The sequence below is a fragment of the Arvicanthis niloticus genome, chromosome 1 (genome assembly GCF_011762505.2).
Source record: "Arvicanthis niloticus isolate mArvNil1 chromosome 1, mArvNil1.pat.X, whole genome shotgun sequence".
Classification (NCBI taxonomy): domain Eukaryota; kingdom Metazoa; phylum Chordata; class Mammalia; order Rodentia; family Muridae; genus Arvicanthis; species Arvicanthis niloticus.
Genome location: NC_047658.1, coordinates 34886795 through 34909597, shown reverse-complemented (window position 1 = coordinate 34909597; position 22803 = coordinate 34886795). Strand labels below are relative to the sequence as shown.

At 37.0% G+C, this 22803-nt stretch overlaps 1 long non-coding RNA gene across 11 annotated transcripts in view; it reads left to right on the top strand.

Annotated features, from left to right (window-relative positions):
* LOC143442527 (uncharacterized) overlaps positions 1 to 22803 on the top strand; it is a 139743-nt gene that overhangs the window by 62279 nt on the left and 54661 nt on the right. For all 11 annotated transcript variants that reach the window (XR_013110780.1, XR_013110779.1, XR_013110774.1 and 8 more), the window contains one exon: positions 22163 to 22231. This is a non-coding gene — a long non-coding RNA (uncharacterized LOC143442527). The remainder of the gene's footprint in view (positions 1 to 22162; positions 22232 to 22803) is intronic.

Sequence of the window (22803 nt, the reverse complement as noted above, 5' to 3'; positions counted from 1 at the left end):
GAGATATATTAATCTATAAATAAAAGAATATATATTTAAATGCAGTTAGATATACTTAATACATATGCTTGATATATCTATACTTGATATGATATACCTGATATATATGTGTATATATGAGTATGTATTTATACATACATACATACATACATACATACATACATACATATTTAATAAAGAAGAAATAGCAGTTTGACATCTGACCCTCACCTGCATTCACATAGGCATATATACCACAGAAACAAACAAAAATCTGTTTGTCATTATATACACACACAAACACACACAAACGAGAGAGAAAGAGAGAGAGAGAGAGAGAGAGAGAGAGAGAGAGAGAGAGAGAGAATATCATAAAAGCATACATACATTTTGATTAAAAATGTTTCAATGTGACATTGTAACACAGTCCCTGCTATTTTAGAATATTGCTGGAGCCAGGATGGCACTCACCATTTTTCACTTTAATGCAAATTTGTTTTTGTAGCACAGTCTAATAGACATAAAATATTCAGTGTGATAATCGTTACTATAATCACAATACTTAAGGAAACTGACACAGAGAATTGTAAAATGTCAGCAGCATGATGTACTTGGCAGCCAACAGTCACATCCAGAGTAGCTCAAAAAAGTGACAGGGAGCCTTATAATAAAGAGTCACAATGAAGTTCCTAGCAGTCCAATACACGCTCACAGCCCAGGCACTACTGTCTAGTTTTATCTGTTGTTAATTTTAGCTATAGATAAGGTTAAATTGTATTTTCCCCTTTATTCCTTTTTCCTGTTTCTCCTGCATTATACACAGAGGATGTATATCAAGATGAAACTGTACCCTGAAAGGAATTCTCCTAGTTAGACTTTTGATTTATATTCCCTCATTTGAGCTTTATCTCCCCCAGGATCTTTGAAGATTTATACATTATCCATCCTTTATTTTATTACAGTCAGCCAATCAGAGATGCCAAGAGCTAAAATAAATCCAGTCACATAGGATTCTTGACAGTTTGTCAACTGGAGTCCAGTTCTCAAATTCATACAAATTCCAGCAAAGGGCTTGACTACCAAGCCTAACACAGAGAATAATAATTGCTAATGATATCTGGTGTTTAGATAGAACCAATAGAAACCCAGAACTGAAAATGATTGGCTGGATTCACCATAGTCTTCTTCAGAGTGATTGTTGGCACATGTTTTATCTGTTGGAAATTTTTTTCCTCATCTAATACCACACGCATTCAGGCATGCCATTCATCATTCAGTCTTAGATCCAAATTTATTTTGAGAGAAGGATTGGTTCACTTCAGCCACCTGAAAAAGACAGAACCAGGAGAAAATTTATGTATGCCTTATACTCCCTTCATGGCCATATTCTGTGAAGGATTTCTATGTTGGGTACCTATCAGCTGCCACACTGGGAACGTAGAGCTATCTGTTGACATTATTTTACTGTGCATCCAACAGTCATCTGAAAGCAAAGGACTGAAACCCAGGCATCCATTTTGTTGCCATCATTCTGCCAATAAAAATCTCAGAGGTTCTACATTACAATCCAAGTTCTACTGTCAGATGTAACGTGGTACTGCTATGTGATAAATACAGGTTGTTTTATTCTTTTACTTCTTTCTTTATCCACTCTACACTTTGAGGACTGGCAAGGCAAGAGGGCTGTAAATACTTTCATGAAAAGGAATTTACTCGGCAAAAATTCATTTTAGGGATTAATATGTTTTTGTCAGCATCCTGATTTGACCAATCATTTCATTGTTCTAATTCATGTATATTATTGCATTTATATTGCGTTGTCTGAACCACAAACATTTTACCAATCATATTTACTACACAAGATGTAGCATCTATTATATGTCTTGCATTTAGCTTTATTCTCTGCAAGTTACCTTTCTTCATTTTTCTTTCATATCTTATTGGATAATTTGTCTACATTTCAAATGTTATATCATTTCCCACTTTCTGCTCTGGAAACCTCCTATCCCTTCCTCCTCCCTCTGCTTCTATGAGGGTGATCGCCCACTCACCCATCCTGACTTCCCCCTACACTGGGGCATGAAGCCTTCACAGGACCAAGGGCCTCTTGGACTGCCTAGAAACTCTGGTAAAGGTCCAATAGTCTACCTATTACTCTTTTTAAAGGTATATTAACTAGTTCAGCTAAAATTATTTTAATCAGGAAAAGCTAGAGCTCTAATGATGGGATTTATTCAACTTCAAAGATAGTATTCAATGTCACCTTAATAAAAGATTGATTCCAAATTACATATCTAAAGTAATGCAGTAAATTAATATATCTAAGCATTTGTTACTAAAAATAAATTTTTATGTAAAACATAAGTGTAGTTTATATATATATATATATATATATATATATATATATATATATATATATTTATATATAAAAATCCCAGTGGCAGTTTCTGCTACCTAGTCCAATAGTTTAGGTTCCTGAATTAAACACACACACACACACACACACACACACACACACACACACACACACACACACAGCCTTTATATTTTAACATGCCTTAATCAGTGCAATTGCTGGGCATCTTCCTAACCTCCATGTAGTTAATGCACCTCTAGCCAATAATCCTGAGTTATTACTTATTAAATTCTATATTCTAGCTGGCTGCTCTGGACCCAGAGAGCTACCCAACTGAGCTGCACTGTCCTGGTTCCTTTACATGCTTGCTATTCCTCCCTGTCCTCCACATTCCTCAGGCATGGTCTCTCTCCTCCTCTTCTCCTCTGGGCATGGCAGGTTTCCACCTCCCTCCTTTCACTCTCTCCTAAACCTGGGAAATTCCTAACTCCTGCCCTTGTCTGCCCTGCCCAGCTGACAGCATCATTGTTTACCAATCAGTGCCAAATGGGGGCAGTTTCCTAGAATCTATGTGCAGGTCTGCAAGGACTATTATACAAATAGTTTTTGAGTAGTGTGATAAGCATTCAAAAAGCAAGCAGCTACTAAACATGTGAGGCTTTATGACTTATGCAACAGGTGGAAGATTTTTTGCTTGTTTTCTTGTTTGTTTCATTTATTTCTATCTTCCTAATAGTCATAATTAAATTCATGTTCATATCATCTTACAGAATTTAGCTGAGAGAGCCTTAATTAAAAATTATATCTTTGCAGTTACTGAGATATTTTAGCCAAGGAGCTTTCTCCAGAAAACAGACAGACAAACAAACAAACAAACAAACACAAACTATCATTCATAGAAAAATGTGTCTTTCTTCTGTAACTATTCTGATGTGGCATTCTGGACTCACTGTGTGGCAAGGCTTCTGGGATTCCCGGAATCTACTCAAAGGTAGGGAGTACCACTGTCACTTGTATTTTCAGTTTCTACTCCACAGCTATTATAACCATTACCTGCCCTTTGTGACAGGCTGTCCATGCTGGCACATTATTTTGAATTAATGCCTTACTTCCTATGAGCCATAAGATTTTTTTTCCAGAAAATGAAATACAGGAATTAATTAATTTTAAGCTCTGACATAGGGTGAAAGAGGGAGTTGAGGTCTAGGGAAGATAAGGGTGAGTATGAGCTGTTAATTCTTTGGGGAGAGGGTCCTCAAAACATTATCCACTTTTTATTATGAAATTATCTGGATAAGTTTAAGTATTAAAATTGGAAGACTCAATTTCAGGCTAGCAGTGGTCATTGTCCAGTATATATTCAGGCCAGATTGAAAGTGATAGGTAAACTTATATGGTGAGAGGGTATCTGTTTGTTTCTTTGTTTAGGTTTTTTGTTTGTTTTCAAGGACCTGGAAAACAGGCTATGGGAATATGCTTAGGATATCACAGAAATCGTGAAACTCAGGTGAAAATAGGTCAGAATATACCCCCTCAGAGATTCCTCCCTGAATCCCATTTCCTACATGTGCCTATAATATAGTAGGAGTATCTCGAAAATTAATACCTTTGAGGAGTCAGGAGATCACAGGACTCATGGAAAGGTCTCAGAGTCATTGAATAAATCTCAAAAGGAAATTTTTTTATCTCTCAAGACCTAAAAGGGTCCCTTCAAGTTAGATCCCATGAGGTTTCATTGTTCCAAGTTTTTGGAGGTTTTGATGCACTGTCTGGTGAATGGAGAAATTCCTTCCATCTAGAGGTCAGGCAGTGTCTGAGAAACACAAAGGGAAGTGAGAGGAAAAAAGGGTAGGGATTGAAAGGAAAAGAAATGACTAAAGGACAGATGGCTCTGCTGGGCACAAACAAGGCCCCAGTAGAAGCAAGTGAATGAGAACAATGGAGGTTGGTGTTCAGGCCTCAGGGCTCCTTTTAACTTTACTATATTCATCACCAGATGTTAGATTGCTGAGGCAGTGCAAAGTGACAAAAGGCAGAAAACAGGCCAGTGTGACATCAATAGAAGAGACATTTCTTTCAACAAGCAAGGCACAGTCACTGTCACTCAGCAAAAGAGTGCCAGCATTTGTCAAGATCTGGCAGAGTTTCTTCACGGTTTGTTTCTACAACTCTCATGAGGATTTTAGAAGTTCTATACTTCAGTTCTTATATGTGAATGAAAATCATGGGGAAGGACTTGGATGTGACCTTTACTATCAGGCACTCACTTCAGAGTACCCCTCTGAAAGGGGAACCTTTGCACCATGGGTCTGAAAGTTTGAATTTCCTGTCAGTTTCCACCACCAATAACAATGAAGAAAAGAGGAGGACTGTGTTCACATAGAGCCATGAGCTTTGATTATGGCAGTGTGGAGAATTTTCATTTACAGTCCAGGGAGAAGAACAATGCCTTCAGTCTGGAGTAAAAGAAACCTCTATTTCCTTGCATTTGAGAGACAAAGGGCAGATTTCACTCTAAATAAAGAAAGAAAAGTTCCGAGTGCCTAGTCATTCCACGCTGACTTTCTTCTTACCCCAAGCTTTGATCTTGAGGCCATACTCTGTGAATTGCTAACCATGGGCACATAAAGGTGGTTGGTTTGGGGGTCAGAAATACTTGTTTAAATTCCACATTGCTTTGGGTTTTCAAAACTAGCATAAAAGAAAACTGAAATAGCCTGAAGTTTCCTACCTTCCTTTCTTCTTTCTTTCTTTCTTTCTTTCTTTCTTTCTTTCTTTCTTTCTTTCTTTCTTTCTTTCTTTCTTTCTTTCTCTTAACATGACTTCAGCTAGTTCTGAAGCTGAAGCAGGGTTATTTTTCTCCAGCCTGCTTTTATATCATTCTAGGTTCATACAAAGAATATGGTCAGTTCTAAGGGATAAACAAAATAGTCAAGGAACAAACAAGTCATAAACAGAGTAGACAAAGATCAAACCAAGCACCAAGAAAGGTCCCAAGATTACTGCATTCAGAGTCTTAACAAGACCCATCAAGATACAAAGAACTCATTCCTCAGTTGTATTCACCTTGAGCCTACTTCCTTGTCTTAGCCCAATGTCAAATTCCTGAAAACTTCCTAGAAGGTGGTACCAAGAGCTCTTCACATAGAGGATTCTCACTAGGTCCAATATGGGACTGGGAAGTGGGAACAGAGGAGATGAGAAACTAAAGTTTTAGGTTAGTGTGGACCAGACCTCTTAATAAAGCTTAAAACTCTCAGAAGTCTTTAAAGTACAGGTGTCTGTTAATATGCTGACAAACCAGGTAAAGGGAGAGCATGTGGAGCTTGCTTAAGGGTCCTCTAATTCTATGACTTTTAGATTTGGTCTTTTCATAGTTTCCCAAATTTCTTTGATGTTTTATGTTGGGTATTTTTGGGGGATTTAAATTTTTCTTTGACCAATATAGCCATTTCTTCTATTGTAACTTTGATGCCTGTGGTCCTCTCTTCCATAGTTTGTATTCTATACTAGTTCATGAAGCTTGCCTCTGTAGTTCCTATTCAAATTCTTAAAATTTTCATATCCAGAAGAACCTCAGTTTGGATTTTCTTTATTGATTCTAGTCTCATTTTCATGTCTTGAAAAGTTTTATTTATTTCCTTACACTATTTGTGTTTTCCTGAATTCCTTTAAGGGATTTATAAAGTTCCTCTTTAAGGATGTCCATAGTCTTCATACAGAATGTTTTAGGGTCTTTTCTTTGTGCTCCAGCTATATTGGAATCATCAGGGCCTGATGTGGTAGGATAGCTATGCTCTAGTGGAGACATAGTGCCCTGACTGATACTGATTGTGTTTTTAAACTGGTGTCAGGGCATCTGGGATTGGTAGATGACAGGTCTAGATGCTAATTTCTGTAATTGTCTTCATTGGACTGATGTTTTATTCCTTGGCTTCTGTTTCCTATAAGGATTTTCAGAGAGTTTAATTACTGAATGTTTCCTGGTAGAAAAATTGATTTAGTTTTGGTTTTCTTTGCACCTGATAGTTGAAGCTACTGGGGTTCCAGGTAAAATGTTTTTCAGGGTTTCAGGAAATGACATTTAAAAATGCAGATATGCTAAGGGTCTGAGAAAGTCCACAGGAGGGAGTATAGCAGATTGTTCAGGAAGAATATACTTATTTTATCTCCTGATAATATGGGGAGACAGTGAAGAAAGCTTGCTTCAGTAAGTCTGTTATAGCATTGGGGTTGATATTGAGGAGTTAGATCTAGAGAGACAGAGGGTTGGTGGGAGATCTATTGACAGTCTACTAGCTTTCTTGGCAGGGGTAGTCTATGGTAGAGTTGGGGGCTAGGACAAAACAGAGAACTGGACATGGAGGTTAGAAGGGGAAGATCTGTAGGATCCAAAGGAAATGGGGCAAGGGGGCCAGGGAAGGCTGCTCAAGCATCCTGCTGCAGATTTTCTGATATACAGAAAAAAATGATATTACCTTTTTAAATTCAAGGTTGGAATGGCTTGAAGTTAAAGTAAAAGTGACTGGATCTGTTAATTTGCAAAGAACGGTCTCTGTGTAGAGAAATTTTCTTGGATACTAGCAGCCCCACTGACCTTTAACCACTGTCCAGAAGTCATATTGTTACTGAAGGCTTGCTATTGTTCTTCCATGGTTATTTCAAGAAGAGAGGCATAAATGTGTTTTCTCAAAGAATTATTGCCCAACACAAAACAAGTACTTGGAAACCTTTGTGTTTACTTGCTTGTGGGGTCCAAAAAGTTTGAGGTATATGAACTGGAATGGATTGTTGTGTTGCAGATGGAATACTATCCAACATGAGACAGTTGTATTCTTTAAGATTATTATAGCAGCTCAGAACTTTAAGGGGCCTGCTTCACACATGTATAATATTTTAATTTTGGGCTAACTCATTTGGTATTGGATTTAAAATACCTTAGGCTTGCCTTCTGAAAGACACCAGCTGCTTTATAACATGTTTGGGTTTGTTATTTCTTTGGAGGTTAAATGGTCCATTTATAGAGTCGCACTGAACTATCAAAAACAGATATTTATATTTATGATTTATAACATTAACAAAATTACAGTTACAAACTAGCAACAAAAATAATTTTATGGTTGAGGGTCTCCACAACATGAGGAAATGTAAAGGGTTGCAGCATTAGGAATGCCGACAACCACTGTTCTAGAAGTTCTAAAGGTAATGTAAGAGAAGAGAAGGAAACGACAAGAAAATGTACTTGCCTGATGATGTAGCTCAGTTGTAGGACAGGTCCCTGATTATGCAAATTTCAGGTTTATTTTGCAGCACTGGGAAAGTCAGACCATGAAGAAAATAAATTCTGATTGTCTAAAGAGGAGTTAATAGTTTCCCAGATCAAGTGAATCTAGCTCCATTTTAGCTAAAATGTTAATCTCAGGTAACACTGGTCCAGTTGCACATGAGCTACTGCCAATAACACCCAGAAGTAATGAAGGATCAACATAATTATTTGGGAAGATGGAATTCTTCGGCACCATTGATCCATAATGCCTATGTTTTTTCCTACTAACTCCAATCTTTTCTCTGATTTGTATTATTTATTTGAGATGTAGCATTTCTTTTGCAGATGTGGGTGCCCTTGCATTAGTGACACAAATGTTCAGAACTGAGTCTTTATCTTGGTGGTTTTTCCCTTTGATTAGAGTGAAGTGTCCTTCTCCATATCTTTTGATTATTTTTAGTTAAAAGTCTATTTTATTGGATACTAGAATGGTGACTCCAGCTTCTATCTTGGGACCGTATCCTTGAAAAACTCTCAGGCAGTGTCTGTTTTGTTTCTTAGGTATGTTTTTTGTATGCAGCAAAATGATGCATCCTGTTAGGATATCCAGTCTGTCAATCTGTATAGTTTTATTGCAGAATAGAGTCCATTGATGTTTAGTGATATTAAAGACCAATGATTGTTAGTTCCTGTTATTTTTGTTACTGGAGATGGTATTATGTATATGTGTATGAGTCTCATCTTTTGGATTTCTTGTAAGATGATTTCTTGTGTTTTTTTTTTTTTTTTTTTTTTGTGTGTGTGTGTAGTTACCCTCCTTATATTGGATTTTCCATTCAGTAACTTCTGTAGGGCTGGAATAGTTGAAAATATTGTTTAAATCTGGTTTGGTGATAGAATATCTTGGTTTCTTCATCTGTGGTGATTGAGATTTTGTTGGGTATAGTACTTAGGTTGGCATCTGTAGTCTGCAGGACATCAGTCCAAGATCTTTGACTTTAACCTGTCTCTTGAGAAGTCTGGTGTAATTCTGATAGGTCTGCATTTACATGTTACCTGGCCTTTTTCCTTATTAATATAATACTTTTCCTTGTGCCCTATTAATTTTTATTATTGTTGTTTTTTAAATTTTTAATCATTTTTTTGTTTACATTTCAAATGTTATCCCCTTCCTGGTCTCATATCCATGAATCCCTGCCCTTTGCCTACAAAAGGGTGCTCCCCCACCCACTCACCCACTCCAGCCTGCTTCACCTTTTCAACATTGTCCCTTCTTTGGGGCATCAAGTCTCCACAGGACCAAGCACCTCCCCTCTAACTGGTACAAGATAAGGCAATGTAATTTTGTACATATGTACAGTGTACATATGTAGCTCTTGCTACATATGTAGCAAGAGCCATGGACCAAGCCATGTATATTCTTTGGTTGGTGGTTTAGTCCCTGAGAGCTCTGGGGGATCTGGTTAGTTGATACTGTTGTCTTTCCTATGGGGTTGAAATGCACTTTAACTTCTTCAACTCTTCCCCTAACTCTTTCATTGGTGTTCCTGGGCTCTGTCCAATGGTTGGCTGTGAATGTCTACATCTGTTTTAGTCAGATGCTGGCAGAGCCTCTCAGAGGACAAGCAGACCAGAGTCCTGTCTGCAAGCATATGTTAACATCAGCAAGAATGTCAGAGTTTGGTGACATCCCTAGATAAAATGGATCACACAATTTCTAGATGGCTTTTTCTTCAGTCTCTGCTACATTTTTGTTCTGCATTTCCTTTAGAAAGGAACAATTCTGAGTTAAAAATGTTGAGGTGGTTGAATGGCCCCATCCTAACAATGGGTGCCATGTTTATCTACTAGAGTTTGTTTTTACAACTTCTATCTCCCCACTGTTGGGTATTTTGGCTAATGTCATTCTCAATGTGTCCTAGAATTCTCTCACATCCCTGGTGTCTGGGACTTTCTAATGGTTCCCTATCACCCACTGCTACTTATTTCTATTCATTCTCCTGGCCCTCTGGACTTCTCTCCTGTCTCTTCCCATATCTGGTCCTGCCTCCCTATTTTTCCTCCCCCTCCCTTCTCCATTCAGCTTCCTTCTTCATTCTGCCTCTCATGATTATTTTGTTAATGCTTCTAAGTGAGTCTGAAGTATCTACACTTTGGCCTTCCTTCTTGTTAAGCTTCATATGGTCTGTGAGTAGTATCATGTGTATTCTGAACTTTGGGGCTAATATCAACTTATCAGTGAGTACATATAATGTATATTCTTTTAGGTCTGGGTTACCTTACTCAGGATGATATTTTCTAGTTACATCCATTTTCCTACAAAGTTCATGAAGTTGTCCTTTTTAATAGCTGAGTAGTATTCCATTGTGTAAATATGTCACATTTTCTGTATCCATTCTTCTATTGAGGGACATATGGTTGTTATAAACATAGTGGATATAGGTGTTTTTGTTATATTTTAAAGCACCTTTTGGGTATATGCCCAGTAGTCGTATAGCTGGGTTTTCAGGTAAAACCATTTCCAAATTTCTGAGGACCTGCTAGATTGATTTCCAAAGTGGTTGTACTAGCTTGCAATCTCACCAGCAATGAAGGAGTGTTCTTTCTTCACATCCTTGCTAGCATCTGCTGGTTCTCAGTTTTTATTTTAGCCATTCTGATTGGTGTAAGGTGGAATCTCAAGGTCATTTTGATTTGCATTTCCCTGATGACTAAGGATGTTGAACATTTCTTTAGGTGCTTCTCAGCCATTCCAGATTCCTCAGTTGAGAATTCTTTTAGCCCTGTATCACTAGCATTTTTAAGGGATGGAATCCCAAAGCTGGGTGGGGTAGGCTTTGGCAATATCCAATCAATTTTCACACAAATTGAGCAAGGAAGTAGAATGTTTGTGACAAGACCTTATCCCAGTCACCTGGTTTTAGGTTCCTTGACTCATCTTTTGCAATCTGGACTCCTTCTGGTTTCTGGACTACAATTCAGAATGATAAGGGAGCAAATGTCTGGGCAAGCTGCACAAAGTAAATTTAAATTATGAGAAGCAATTCAATTACAACTTGTGTGCACTATTATAGATAATAGTTAAGCTCTTTCTTTAGTTTTTTTTTTCTGGCTAACAGACAAATGGGAAATGCGTGAAGAAGCAGGATAGTAGTTGGTTCCAGGGAACATGAACTCAATTTTGAGCTGCCAGAAATATGGAGGTTGTTCCTGAGACAGCTGGACTCAGGCAACTGTTGCCTAACACAGACCTTATACAAGAATGCAACAGGTGACTGGCCTAATAAAAATGTAGTCTGTATTGGGTTAAAGAAAATATTTTCAAAGCATCATCAAGAAGCATTAGATTTAGGTGCCATATCTCATTCCTCAGTGGTCAGTGTAACAGAGGAGATCAAGCACTAGTCCTCTGAAATTAGAGTGCTGTGTTGAGAACCTGTAGTGATTCTGCTTCCAGGTTTTCCTTTTGCATGATTCATAGAGATGTGTAGTGTTTCACTTCACTGATCTCTGTTTTTTGACACTAACGTTCCAGCTTAGACACCATCTCCTTACCAAAATTCTGGGTTGGTCCACACAGCTTGAGATTCTTCAGAGGTGATAGTATATTGTTATCTGTATGGCAGAGTGTGTTCTTGCATATCTTTCTGTCATGTTATACATATTTACACTCTGATGGTATTTGGAGTATTTGGTTTCTTTTCTCTGAAATTGAAAACCTCTGTCTTCTTCAGGGATGGATTTAATACTCTGATTTTTGTTATTTCTCCCTCCTCCTGGGTATTTTTTCTTTTTTTAAAGATTTATTTATTTTATGTGAAGAGGACATTGGATCCCACTACAGATGGTTGTGAGCCACCATGTGGTTGCTGGGAATTGAACTCATGACCTCTAGAAGAGCAGCCAGTGCTCTTAACCCCTGAGCCATTTCTCCACCCCCCCCCCCGAGTATTTTCTTATACATGTTCTAATGGTTCCAACCTTGAACTCTTGGCCCCGTACTTATAAAGTGAAAAATATCTGAGAAAGCAGATATTAATAGACTGGTCATGTTGAAAATTGTGCAAAATAGAAAATAAATAGAAGTGTCCTATAGCAGGCCTTTTTTTTCTCTAAAAATTTGCTAAGTTTGAAAGACATGCAATCTACATGTAACCAGTTTCTGTCAGTGGGCCCTACAATCAGTGGCTAAGCTCACAGAGTCAGCAGCTGCTTCTGGTAAAGACCTCCATCCTGTTCACCTGGGGACCAGAAAAGATGTGACGAGTAGCAAATGAAAGCCTGTAAAGGAAGGCCAATCCTGCCTGTCAGTTGTGTCAGACAATGTGCTGATAATTCTACTTGTTCCTCTGGGATTCCTCCAAGTATTTGAGTTGCAGAGGACTGTCTTCAAAGCCATATAATTAATTTGCCACCACTAGTTTTTATGCAACTCTGGAAAAGGTAAAATTGTTTTTATGGTGTGGCTAGCGTATATAGGCCAGGAAAGAATACTATAAGGGATATTCATCCTGCAATTATGTGAATTCTATTATTCCTTTTGGGAAAAGACATTTTGGTATAACTGAGTTGGTGCTTACACTCCAATAAGTAGCCCATTACCTTTGCTTTACATGTAAACATGAAATGTCATCAGTTCCCCAGAGCAAAATTTTGTGGAAATGTTATTTTCTCATTAGGATGTCAAGAGAAGTTATAGAGGCTTAAATCTCTCTCCAAGGAAAAGAATACACCATCATGTGGGAAGATGGGAGGATACAACAAAACTACCAGTGATATAGGAAAGAAGAGTGATGTTGTTCTAGATATGGAGAAAGCAGCATGTAACTGAAATAATGTGCATAAAGTAGTGAAGATTACAGAGGAGATTTTTACATGAACTTTTTTTTTCTTTAAGAGAGTAAGGGAGTGGTGGTGGCAGGGACATTAAGAGTTCAAGGTGTGGTGGGTTATGTCCCAAAAGTTAGGTCACCTGGGAAGTGCCTGTATGTTACTTGAATTACAGGATTGCACGATTTTTCTTTGTAGTGTGCAGTGACAAGCATGTTTGATGGGTCTGTGTCTTAGTTAGGATTTCTACTGCTATCAAAAGACACCATGGCTACAGCGACTCTTAAAAAGAAAAATATGCATTGGAGGCTGACTTACAGGTTTTGTGGTTTAGTCTATTAATGTTATGCCCTGGAGACAGCCAGAATTGTGGGTTTATTGAATGTGGAGGCATGCCAGATTAGTCTGTGAGCTGTGAAGGCAGAGCAATTGAGAAATATAACTACATATGCCACTTGGCACATAGGCTACCTTAATTGAGGCAGAAGTGAATTGGAGCAGTTTCTGATGTACTGCTCCATATATGAAATTAGAGATACTGTTTCATCACTAGAAAAGGTCACCATGGCTATTAATAGGGGGAGGACAGTAGAGGTGGGAAGAGAACTACTGGGGAAAGTAGGCATGAGGACATTGATGTCTGATTTCTAAACAACTGACACTGATAGTACAGGGTTTATCACAAGCTTAAGAAAGGCCTGGATTCATAAAGAATCTTGAAGCTGACATGGGGATTTAGTGATCTGGCAGAGATCTTTGTTCAGACAGGATCTTTATAACATTGAAAAGATTTGGCAGATTTAATTGACTTACTTCAGCCTGCATTGATTATCTGAAATAAGAGACTGCATTCTAAAGAAGGGAAAGGAATGGATAAGCAGAGGAAGAGGCCTATATATGGTACTAGAAAGCAAATGTAGCAAGATTTGTGTTGAGCCAGAGTTCCTATGGAAAACAATGAGAGCCAAATATTTTTTTTTTTTGTAATGAACATTTGGGATAGTTTGAACTCTGACTAGAACTCCACAGAAGAATCCAGGGAACATCACTATAGTTGAAGACAAGCAATCTGATTCCTGGCCAGTGCTATTACTCTGAAGATTAACTAGTTTTTCATTCTCTTCTGTGAAAAGATATGCTATAATTGGTGATGATTTGTACAGGTAGAAGCTCCACCAGCATTCAGATGGGGTGATTGACAGTTGGCAATAAGGTCACAGTACAAAACAGCCATTCTCATATACCCTAGGGATTCACAATAATCAGCACATGTAGCATTAAGAGCAGGATCTAATTAGAATTACCCCAGGCTGGGAAGAATAGAAAGAGTTGGGTTCACCAAAGAAAACATTGGTAAATGGAATTCCCTATGGAAGGCTCAGTGCCTCCTATGTTACTGTACCAATAATTAATCCTTAGAAGTAATAATTGTTACTAATAGATATTTTGATGTGTCATATGGCATATATTTGACCTTTTGGCTTTCATATCTCCATAGTTTTGAAAGCCCCAAATCACCTCATACTTGCTTAGAAAAAATGACACTGGGTGTTCTGTGTATTGTACCAAGATATCTCTAAGCTCTATTCTTAAAAATGCTGTAGTGTCTCAGGAATTTTCATCATTGTTTTCTCCCTCCTCTATATTTTTTCTTTTTATGTAGATAGCATATTGTTAATCTTTGTATGTTTTGCATATTTGGATACTCACTGAAGAGACATGTGATAGTACCTGAAAATTATTTTTAAAAGAGTGTCAATGACAGGTATTACTGTGGAATTTTGGATGTTTTAATAGTTGGGTAATGCACAAATGATACCCATGAAGGAAATTGGAAAGCTTACAATAGCCTTTGCCTGTAAATGTTAAAATTACACAAAAGCTAAAGCAGATGCTTGCTGAAGTTCTAACATTTTAAATTTGGAATCAAAGTGCTAGCAGTGGGCTACCTCTCCAACAAATTTTTGCCACAGAGACCCACAGAAGTTTCTAAACTGAAAAAGCTTTTACAACCAATGTTGAATGCATTTTGGATTGAATTGGAAGGTATTATTGCTGACAAAGTCAATGGCTTTGGGACTTGCAGAAGAAAATTGAACCAGTACATGTGTCTTTGTGGCAGAGTCTCTTCATGAATTCAGGGTTGCCATTCCTTTGGGACATGTAAGATATGGTTTCCCTCTAAGCTTAAAGTCATCCAACACTTCTGATTCATATTCTTTTCTCCTCCTCTGTGTCTTAGATTTATGATGTTCCAAGAATGAAAACATCACATCTATGAACCCATGTTCCATATTCTGTCATTTTAGACATGGTTTCTAGTTGTGAATCTTTGCATGTTTTCCTATCTACTAAAAAAAAAAAAAAACAAACAAACTTTTGTTGATATGTATCAAAAGGAGCATTGGTGTCTCTGAGTAATTTTATTGAGAGATTTCTTTAGCAGCCAACAGTAGTAGGTTTTCTTCTAGGTTCATGACTTATCTACTCTCAGATTCTTGGTCATTAGCCATATAGGCAAGGCTCAATCTTATGGAGTGGCTCTTACATCATAAGAAAAAAGTGACATTTAAACACATGGCAATTGTAATACTAGTGTACCATTTATCACTATTGTAGGTTACAAGAATTGTAGCTGAGTGATACTGATAATGCTTCTTCTCTTCTTTCTAGTAATGTACAAAGTAACTTCCATCACATTCATTTCTTCCCAGTGAGAATGATGTTTCTACTCGGACACCAGCTTAATTTTGTAGGACCGTGATAGGATAGCTTGGTTTCTGGTGCAGCAATGGCTAGAGAGATGCCCAGAGACCCTGCAAGGAATGTCATACATTTGGCCACACTCCCAGATTCCAGGCTCCTGACACTTGACCAAAGACCTCCATTGATCAGTGGCTTTCAGTTACATAGGGCAACACCCCACCAGCCCCTCCACAGATAGAGGTCGTGACTACAGGCCTCAGGGTCTCGAGAGATCTTCATATTAATGAGACACCTAAGGGCCAGAGGGCATAACCAATTAAGCATTCCTTCCCAGATCCTCCACCCTCCTTCCTCCCAATTTAACTCAGGTCTGCCCTGAGAAACGGGGGTGGTGGGGGTGTACAGCTCACACACGTTCTGCCATGACAATAAACCTTCTAAAACTATAGACTTTCTCATGTCTTTGGGATCCACCATGGGGAACCATGCAGAGAATGCCTTTGACTACCAAGCTGCTGCTTAATCTCCAGCTAGAAGACTTCTCTAGGTTCCATCCATGGAGCCCTGCCAATTCAAGCAAGCTAGCCAACCCAGCCAAGCGAGTGCTGAATTCTCTGTCTTGTCCCTCTCAACTGCATGCTGGTCCAGCCCATATGCCCTTGTGTCTCAGTTCTTTCATGGCTCCCGGCTGCATCTGCGAGCCCAAAGACGGAGACCACCAGTCTCCCAGTCAGCTGATTCAGCCCAGAGACCCCAACTCAGGCACTCTGCCCCAGCAGGACTTCAGGCTGAGACCTCTCCACACCCAGGTAGAGTCCTGTGGCCTCTCAGCACAGCATCCACCCAGTGCTGTGTGGAGTGAACTCAGTTGAATCCCCATGTTTCAGCCTCCCTGAGCATTGGCAGACATGCAGAAACCACAAAATAGCCAAACAGAACCAACACCCACTCGCAAGCTACAGCCCCGCAGATTTCTTCATGTTTGATATTACAAATAAGTATCACTTTCATTAGTTGAATTTTTCATTAAGTTGTAGAGAATAACAGCCTTCACTGTAGACATTGATGCTTGAGAATTAGAAGGGACCAATTTAATGGATTGCTCAATAAAAAAATATACATTTCTGACACTGGAGGTTTTATTTGGTGACATAAAATGTCTAGTTGTAGACTGTCTTTAGTATTGCAAAGTGATTCTTTTAAATTTCTTCCATACATATGTGTAGTTTAAGAAGCAAGTAAGTATTTTTGACATATCCACATATCAGTACAGCGTTTAGATCATTTCCACTCTTCCTTTTTTAGTTACAGGTCCTCACATATATGTGGCATTTGCTTTCAAATACATAGTTTATTCCTATAAATTTTTGTATATATATACACACACATTATATATAAATTGCACATATATAAGTGTGTGTTTTGTGTATGTGTCTTTGTGTGTGTGTGTCTTTGTCTGTGGGTCTTTGTGTGTGTGTATATGTTTGTGTGGGTATTTGTGTTTAGGGCCATTTGTTTGGCTATCCCAATGGCTCATTCTGGGAGAAGACTGCTTTTCCATATCTTAGCATCTATCATTTCCTATAGTTCTTCAGCTAATAATAGAACCTTGGGAGTTTTCTGTCAACTATACTGGCATTTTGACTTGAAGTGTATTACTCTTCTTTAGGTGTATTTATGGTTGAAACTTCAAGGGTGCCATTACTCTGTCATATATGGAAGACACGTCATTACAACAAATAATATTTTCCTTTGGGTGTTACAATATTTCTGCCACTTCTTCCACAATATTTTCTGATACTTGACTCTTGGATAAATTTTAAAATATTTTTCAATTAGTATACAATAGTCACTTGTATTTGTACCAGTGGATTATTTCAATAGGCTCCTTCTTCTGCAAAATGAAAATATTTTGCAGAGGATAAATGGTACACTAATCTGATTATAAAGATACATGTTGAAAATGCAGTGAGAAATTATGCCTGTTCAAAAAGTTGGCAATTTTAGGTTTTCCAAGGTCCATCTCACTACATATAGATATTTGTAGAGATTAAAAGTGATTGTCATTAGTGATGATGCTTTTGACATGGGAAATGACACAAATAACTGAAGCAAAACTAAAGGAGAAAGCAGACATTGCATAGGATAGTTTGCATGGTAATTTGTTACTTTAGTGCTTAGAGGCATGGTTGCAGAGGTGTGCACAAGGTTCTCACTATAAAAATGTACTGAAATATGAATCTAATATGAGGCCAACTTTATAGAGAATGGTTTAGGGAAAAATTACAAGATAATAGTCATTTTATTTTTGGTATGCATTGGCTGGGCTTCATTTGGTGGACTGGTATATCCAGCTCTTGTTATCACCCATCTCATACAAAAACGTCAGTGGCCAGCTGCAGAGGCAGCTGTGAATTGGCTGACAGGTCAGAGATTGTCGGTTTCAGATAGATTTTAGCACAACAGGAATATGAAGCTGGTATTTGGCACTAGCATCTAACAGAATAAAAAATTGATAAATGAGAAGTGTTGTTGACTGCTGTTTTTTGTGGTTATACAAACAATAAGCGAGGATGGCACAGATTAGAGCAGCAATATAGACCACTGCCAGTAATGCAAACACCTGAAACCCATGGAAGGATCCATATTAAAAATGAAGCAAATGTTCTATACAAAACAAAAGCACACCACTTGAGTCCTGCCTTTGACATTAGTCGTATTAATGATCAGACTTGTGAGGCAATGGTAAACAAATATAATTTACCATAGAAAATGCTGTATCTACAAAAAGTTGTATACAAGCAAAGACAGACTCTCTTACAGAGTTACTTCTATAGATATAGTATGGTAGGTGTCACAAGATCATTCTGTAGAAGCATGAAAACTGATCAATATAAGTATGTACCACCTATTGAGACACTGGATATATAATCTCAAAGAGAACAAGGGGTTTTAGTCTCCTTTGATCTATTAGGAATATATCTCTGTCAACAGAACATTCCCCATGGAAATCAGCAGCTAGAGGTTTTGCACATTCTACTGAACAAACTGGCATGTAGAAAGCTATATGTGATGCACAATTGAGTGGGCCTTATAGCAACACCATGTTCATTTCATATCAAGGACTCTGAGATGGTCTTGGATATTTATTGTCTTTGTTGTATCCTCTGTTCATTCACGAGGTTCTTGAAAATATTGAAATCCCTTGGCATATTTAAGGACAAAACTAGCATGTAAAGAGGATCAATAAAGTGGGATTTCATCATAGAGGATAAGAGAATGGATAAATATAGTAAGAGGTCTAGCTTGTGTACTGGGAGGCAAATTTGAAAATATTTGTGTTGAGCTGGAGGTTTCAAGGGGAAAAATTAAACAGAACAAAATTCTCTGATAATGAACTGGGAGGTTTTAAAGCCTCATTAGAATTTCACAGAAGTCATTCATGATAAACCAATATAGATGACGACATTCTATCCCTGATTTGGGGAATTGTCTTTCCAGATTCATAAACTTATCTCTGTTTTTTATAAGAATATATGATAGTGGATGTCATCATTTCCATAGTCTAGGAATTCACCAGCAACCAACTGTGTTAAATTGAGAGATAACGGCTGCTACCACAGCCATAGTGTTAACTCTGAGTATCTCTAATGACAGCACTACAAACTTAGAAGTGTGTGTAGCAAGGGAGAGCAAGAATTTATTCATTTTTTTCTTCCAGCCTATCCAAGTAGTACAGCTAGTCTTACCAAATTGATCAATGATAGAGAAATTAAAGAGATCTGGATGAAAGAGCTTCTGAATATGGAAGTGGAATGACTTACAGAAAACACAACCTGCTGAATCCATTTAATGTCTATAGATCTATACCTGTGTGTAAGGATCAATATTTAGAAAGTATTTGGAAATTATACTGGCTTATTAAAGTTGTATTTAGGCCTTAGCATCATACCCTCACTTGCTCTGTAAAATTGGCTTGATTGAGGACCATCAATTAACTTGTTCTAGTTTATTTCAAGGACATCATAGCTGGGTTGCACTATATATTCCTTTCCTTCTTTAGCATCTTACACATCACCTAAATGTTAAAAGTTAGTACTAAGGGACCGTTGTGGCCCGAGCTGCCCCATGTTTTGGGGCCAAAATGTCACAGACCGCTCTGTCAATGTTGGAACCCACACTGCCAAAAGCCTTGGGTGCTAAATTGTTAGAGCCCGCTCTATCCCATGCTGCTCTGGTCCGCGGGTCGGGGGTTCAGCAAGAGAGAGAGTGAGGATGGACACGAAGAATACAGACCAGACAGAGTGTGAATCAATCTCATTTTTTCTTCAGTCTCTCTTCTTTTCTCTAAGTCCCAAGTCTTGAGTTCCTAGTCCCTAGTTCCTACTCCCTAGTTCCTAGTACCAAGTTCCAAGTTCTAAGTTCCAAGTTCTAGTGCCTAATGTCTAAATCTAAGTTCTTCCTCCAAGTGCCAAGTGCCTAATACCTAATAATCATAATTTCTTCTGTTTGTCTCTCGCCTTTTATAAGTCTCACTTCTAAGTCACACCCTTAAGTCACGCCCTTAGGTCTTATCTCTAAATGGCACCTTAAGTTACTTTCTTAAGTCTTGTCTCAGCTCTAAATCACACCTTTAAGTCTCACACACCCAAGGGAAGATCCTGGGTATCTAAAGCAAGATGTTATCAGAGTGTGCTCAGCTCTTGTAGGCTATTGTAATCAAGTCTTTTGTCAAGGTATATGGCTCAAGATGGCTGCAAGGATGACAGCTGCCTTCTGTCAGCTTCCCACAAGGGACCTGGTTTTCACATGGTTTCAGCTCAAATTCACATAAAGAGCACAATGTCTTAAGATTTAAAACTCTTTGAAGTCAACCACAAACAATTGTTAGAGGCTACATTGTTAGAGAAGTCACTTAGACTCACTCCATTTGCAAACAATGCTTAAGGAAGTTTGTCATATCTTGTACCATAGTTTTCTTTTATGGTATATAGTTCTTGTCATAGTTTCTTTTTTAAATGTGTGTAATCTTACTATAAATATGTTTTATGTCTTTACACTTATATGTATTATAAGTAACTTTAATTGTTATAAAATGCTGATTTCTTATGTCATTTCCAAGAATTCTTATTTATTTTTTATTTATTCATTCATTTATTCACTTCTGTGTCTTCATAGAACTACTTTGGAGAACTGTCCATTCACTTACTTACTTATTTCATTAATTTACTCCTCTTTTGACTTTAAAATGGGACCCTGTTTTAAACATTCTACTCACTAGATTTATCCAATATGGCATTGGTATAATTTATCGTATTGACTGAGCTGTCCTTTTACTTAGTTAGTGAAAACTGTATTTTTTATTGATTTTGGTTTTTTTAATTTGTTTTGGTTTTACTACATTTTTTTCATTGTCTATGTCATTTCCTGGTTCCTGTTTCATGTGTTATCACTTTATTGGGATTTATGATCCATGATGGGGAGAATGAGTGTAAAGTGAGAAATGATGTGAAGAGATAGTGGCAGTGTATTCTACACAGTTTATGTATGTGTGTAGGATGGTGCGGAGCTACATTCTTCTGTTCTGAATCTTTTCCCTACACCATATTTCACTATTTCACTGCACACATTGTTCCACCAATGTTTGGTATTTGATTCATACCACCTGATTGACTGTATAAGTCATATTAAAATGCATATTCAAGGTTAATTGCCCTTATACCACTTTCTTTCAGTAATTTCTATCTCATCTTAACGAATTATTAGTCAGTTTCTCCAATAATTAACTCATAATGTATCCTTGTTTGTAATAACTTTCCTAATAATAGTACATATTGTTATTATGAGCAATTTCAAACTACTATGTTTGCTTTTGAACTAAGAATCAAAAATTTATATGGTGCTCGAGTTTTCACTTGCTATTGAAACTAATGTCTATTTGCAAATATTGGAAGTTATTAAGATTAATTGAGTGTATATGTAAGCTTTTGAACCTATGGTTATGGACTAGTTATAAAATGTTTGCCAAGGAGAAAAAAAACAAAAAAAATGTTTGCCAAGGAACATAATTTGTGTTTCATTACCTAGCATTATGTAAACAAATTAGAAAGACAAAAAAAATCAACCAAACAAACCATAACAACAACAAAACCAAATAAAACAGTCAGCCAGACAGATAGGTAAACAACCATGGCCTATTTACATCTCCCTATAATCCCAGCATTGATCCTCCAGCATTACAAGATGCTGAACTTTAAGAAGAGTGACTGACTGTCTCCAAAAATTATGTGGATGTAGATTATTAAAGAAAGCACTTTATGTTGGCCTATAGCTTTCCAAAGCCTGTAAATTATATGCAGCTATATAATTATATAATATATAATTATATAATATATAATTATATAATATATAATATATAATATAAATATTAATTAATACATAAACAAATATTCATATTCTGGTTATACTCATATATATATATATTTATCCATATACCATATTGAAATATCTATGTTACTACTAATTTTTCATAAATGATTAAATAGGTATGAATATTTAAGTTCTCCATCTTAACCCTTCCTATCTAAATGTTGTCTTAATTTTGGGTATCTTAAAGTTTCTTATAGATTTTAGATGAGTTGGACCATAATGAAAAAAATATGACATCTGGGCTGTATATGAGATTATGGTTAATCTCTAAATATTGTTTTGTTCTTGTTTTTTCCTTAAGTTATAAACAAAGTATAGAAACATTATAAATATAAATGGGTATTACTAATAATCTTAAATACATGTGTGTATTTTTATGCATGTTCATACCTTGTTTGTTCCTATTTTCCATTTAATAGATGTCATACAGTTTTGATATAGTGACTCACTGTGCTGCTCTCTGTGATTACAAGCTCAATCATTTTAGACATGTTTCTTCTTAGTATTCTGAAAAGATCATAGGACAGAAGATCAAAATACTAAGCTTATGTTATTGTAAAAACAATTGATTTTCAATTTTTGGTTGTTTGAAATAGGGTTCCTGTGTATAGATACCTGGCTGTTCTGGAACATGCTCTGCAGACCAGGCTAGCTCAAGCTCACAGGTATCCATCTGTTTTGCTTCCAATGTTCTGAGGTTAAAGGCATGCACCAACACATCTGGCTCCAACTTTCATTTTTTGTTGCTAATTTCTTATATAAAATTATGTTGAATTTTCTATTTTGTTATACTATTTATGTTTCCTGAAGTTATTTACTAGATCTATGTATATTTTTGATTAGTGACTTTTTTTTTTACACATGTAGCCATATGGCCATCACAAAGTTTTAAGTTTCCTTCTTGCCCTAAGAATCAAATATCTCATCTAAGAAACTGAAATGTCCTATATGTATTTTCTACATTACACTTTAGGGAAACATCAAATGGAAATGACAAGGATGGGTATTCTTGGTTTATTTTCAGACCTGCTGAAATGCTGAACATTTACAGATTTTTATTTGGCACCTTGCATTTAAATTTACAGAGTTTAATATTCATAAGTAATAGTTGAGTATTTTTTTGTAATTCTTGATGAGGTTTGAGGCTCCTTAATTTTTTTGATGATTTAGTTATCTGTACTTTTTACCCATTCTTATGTTAATGCATTACTTCACATTAGTGGTTTATTTTACTTAA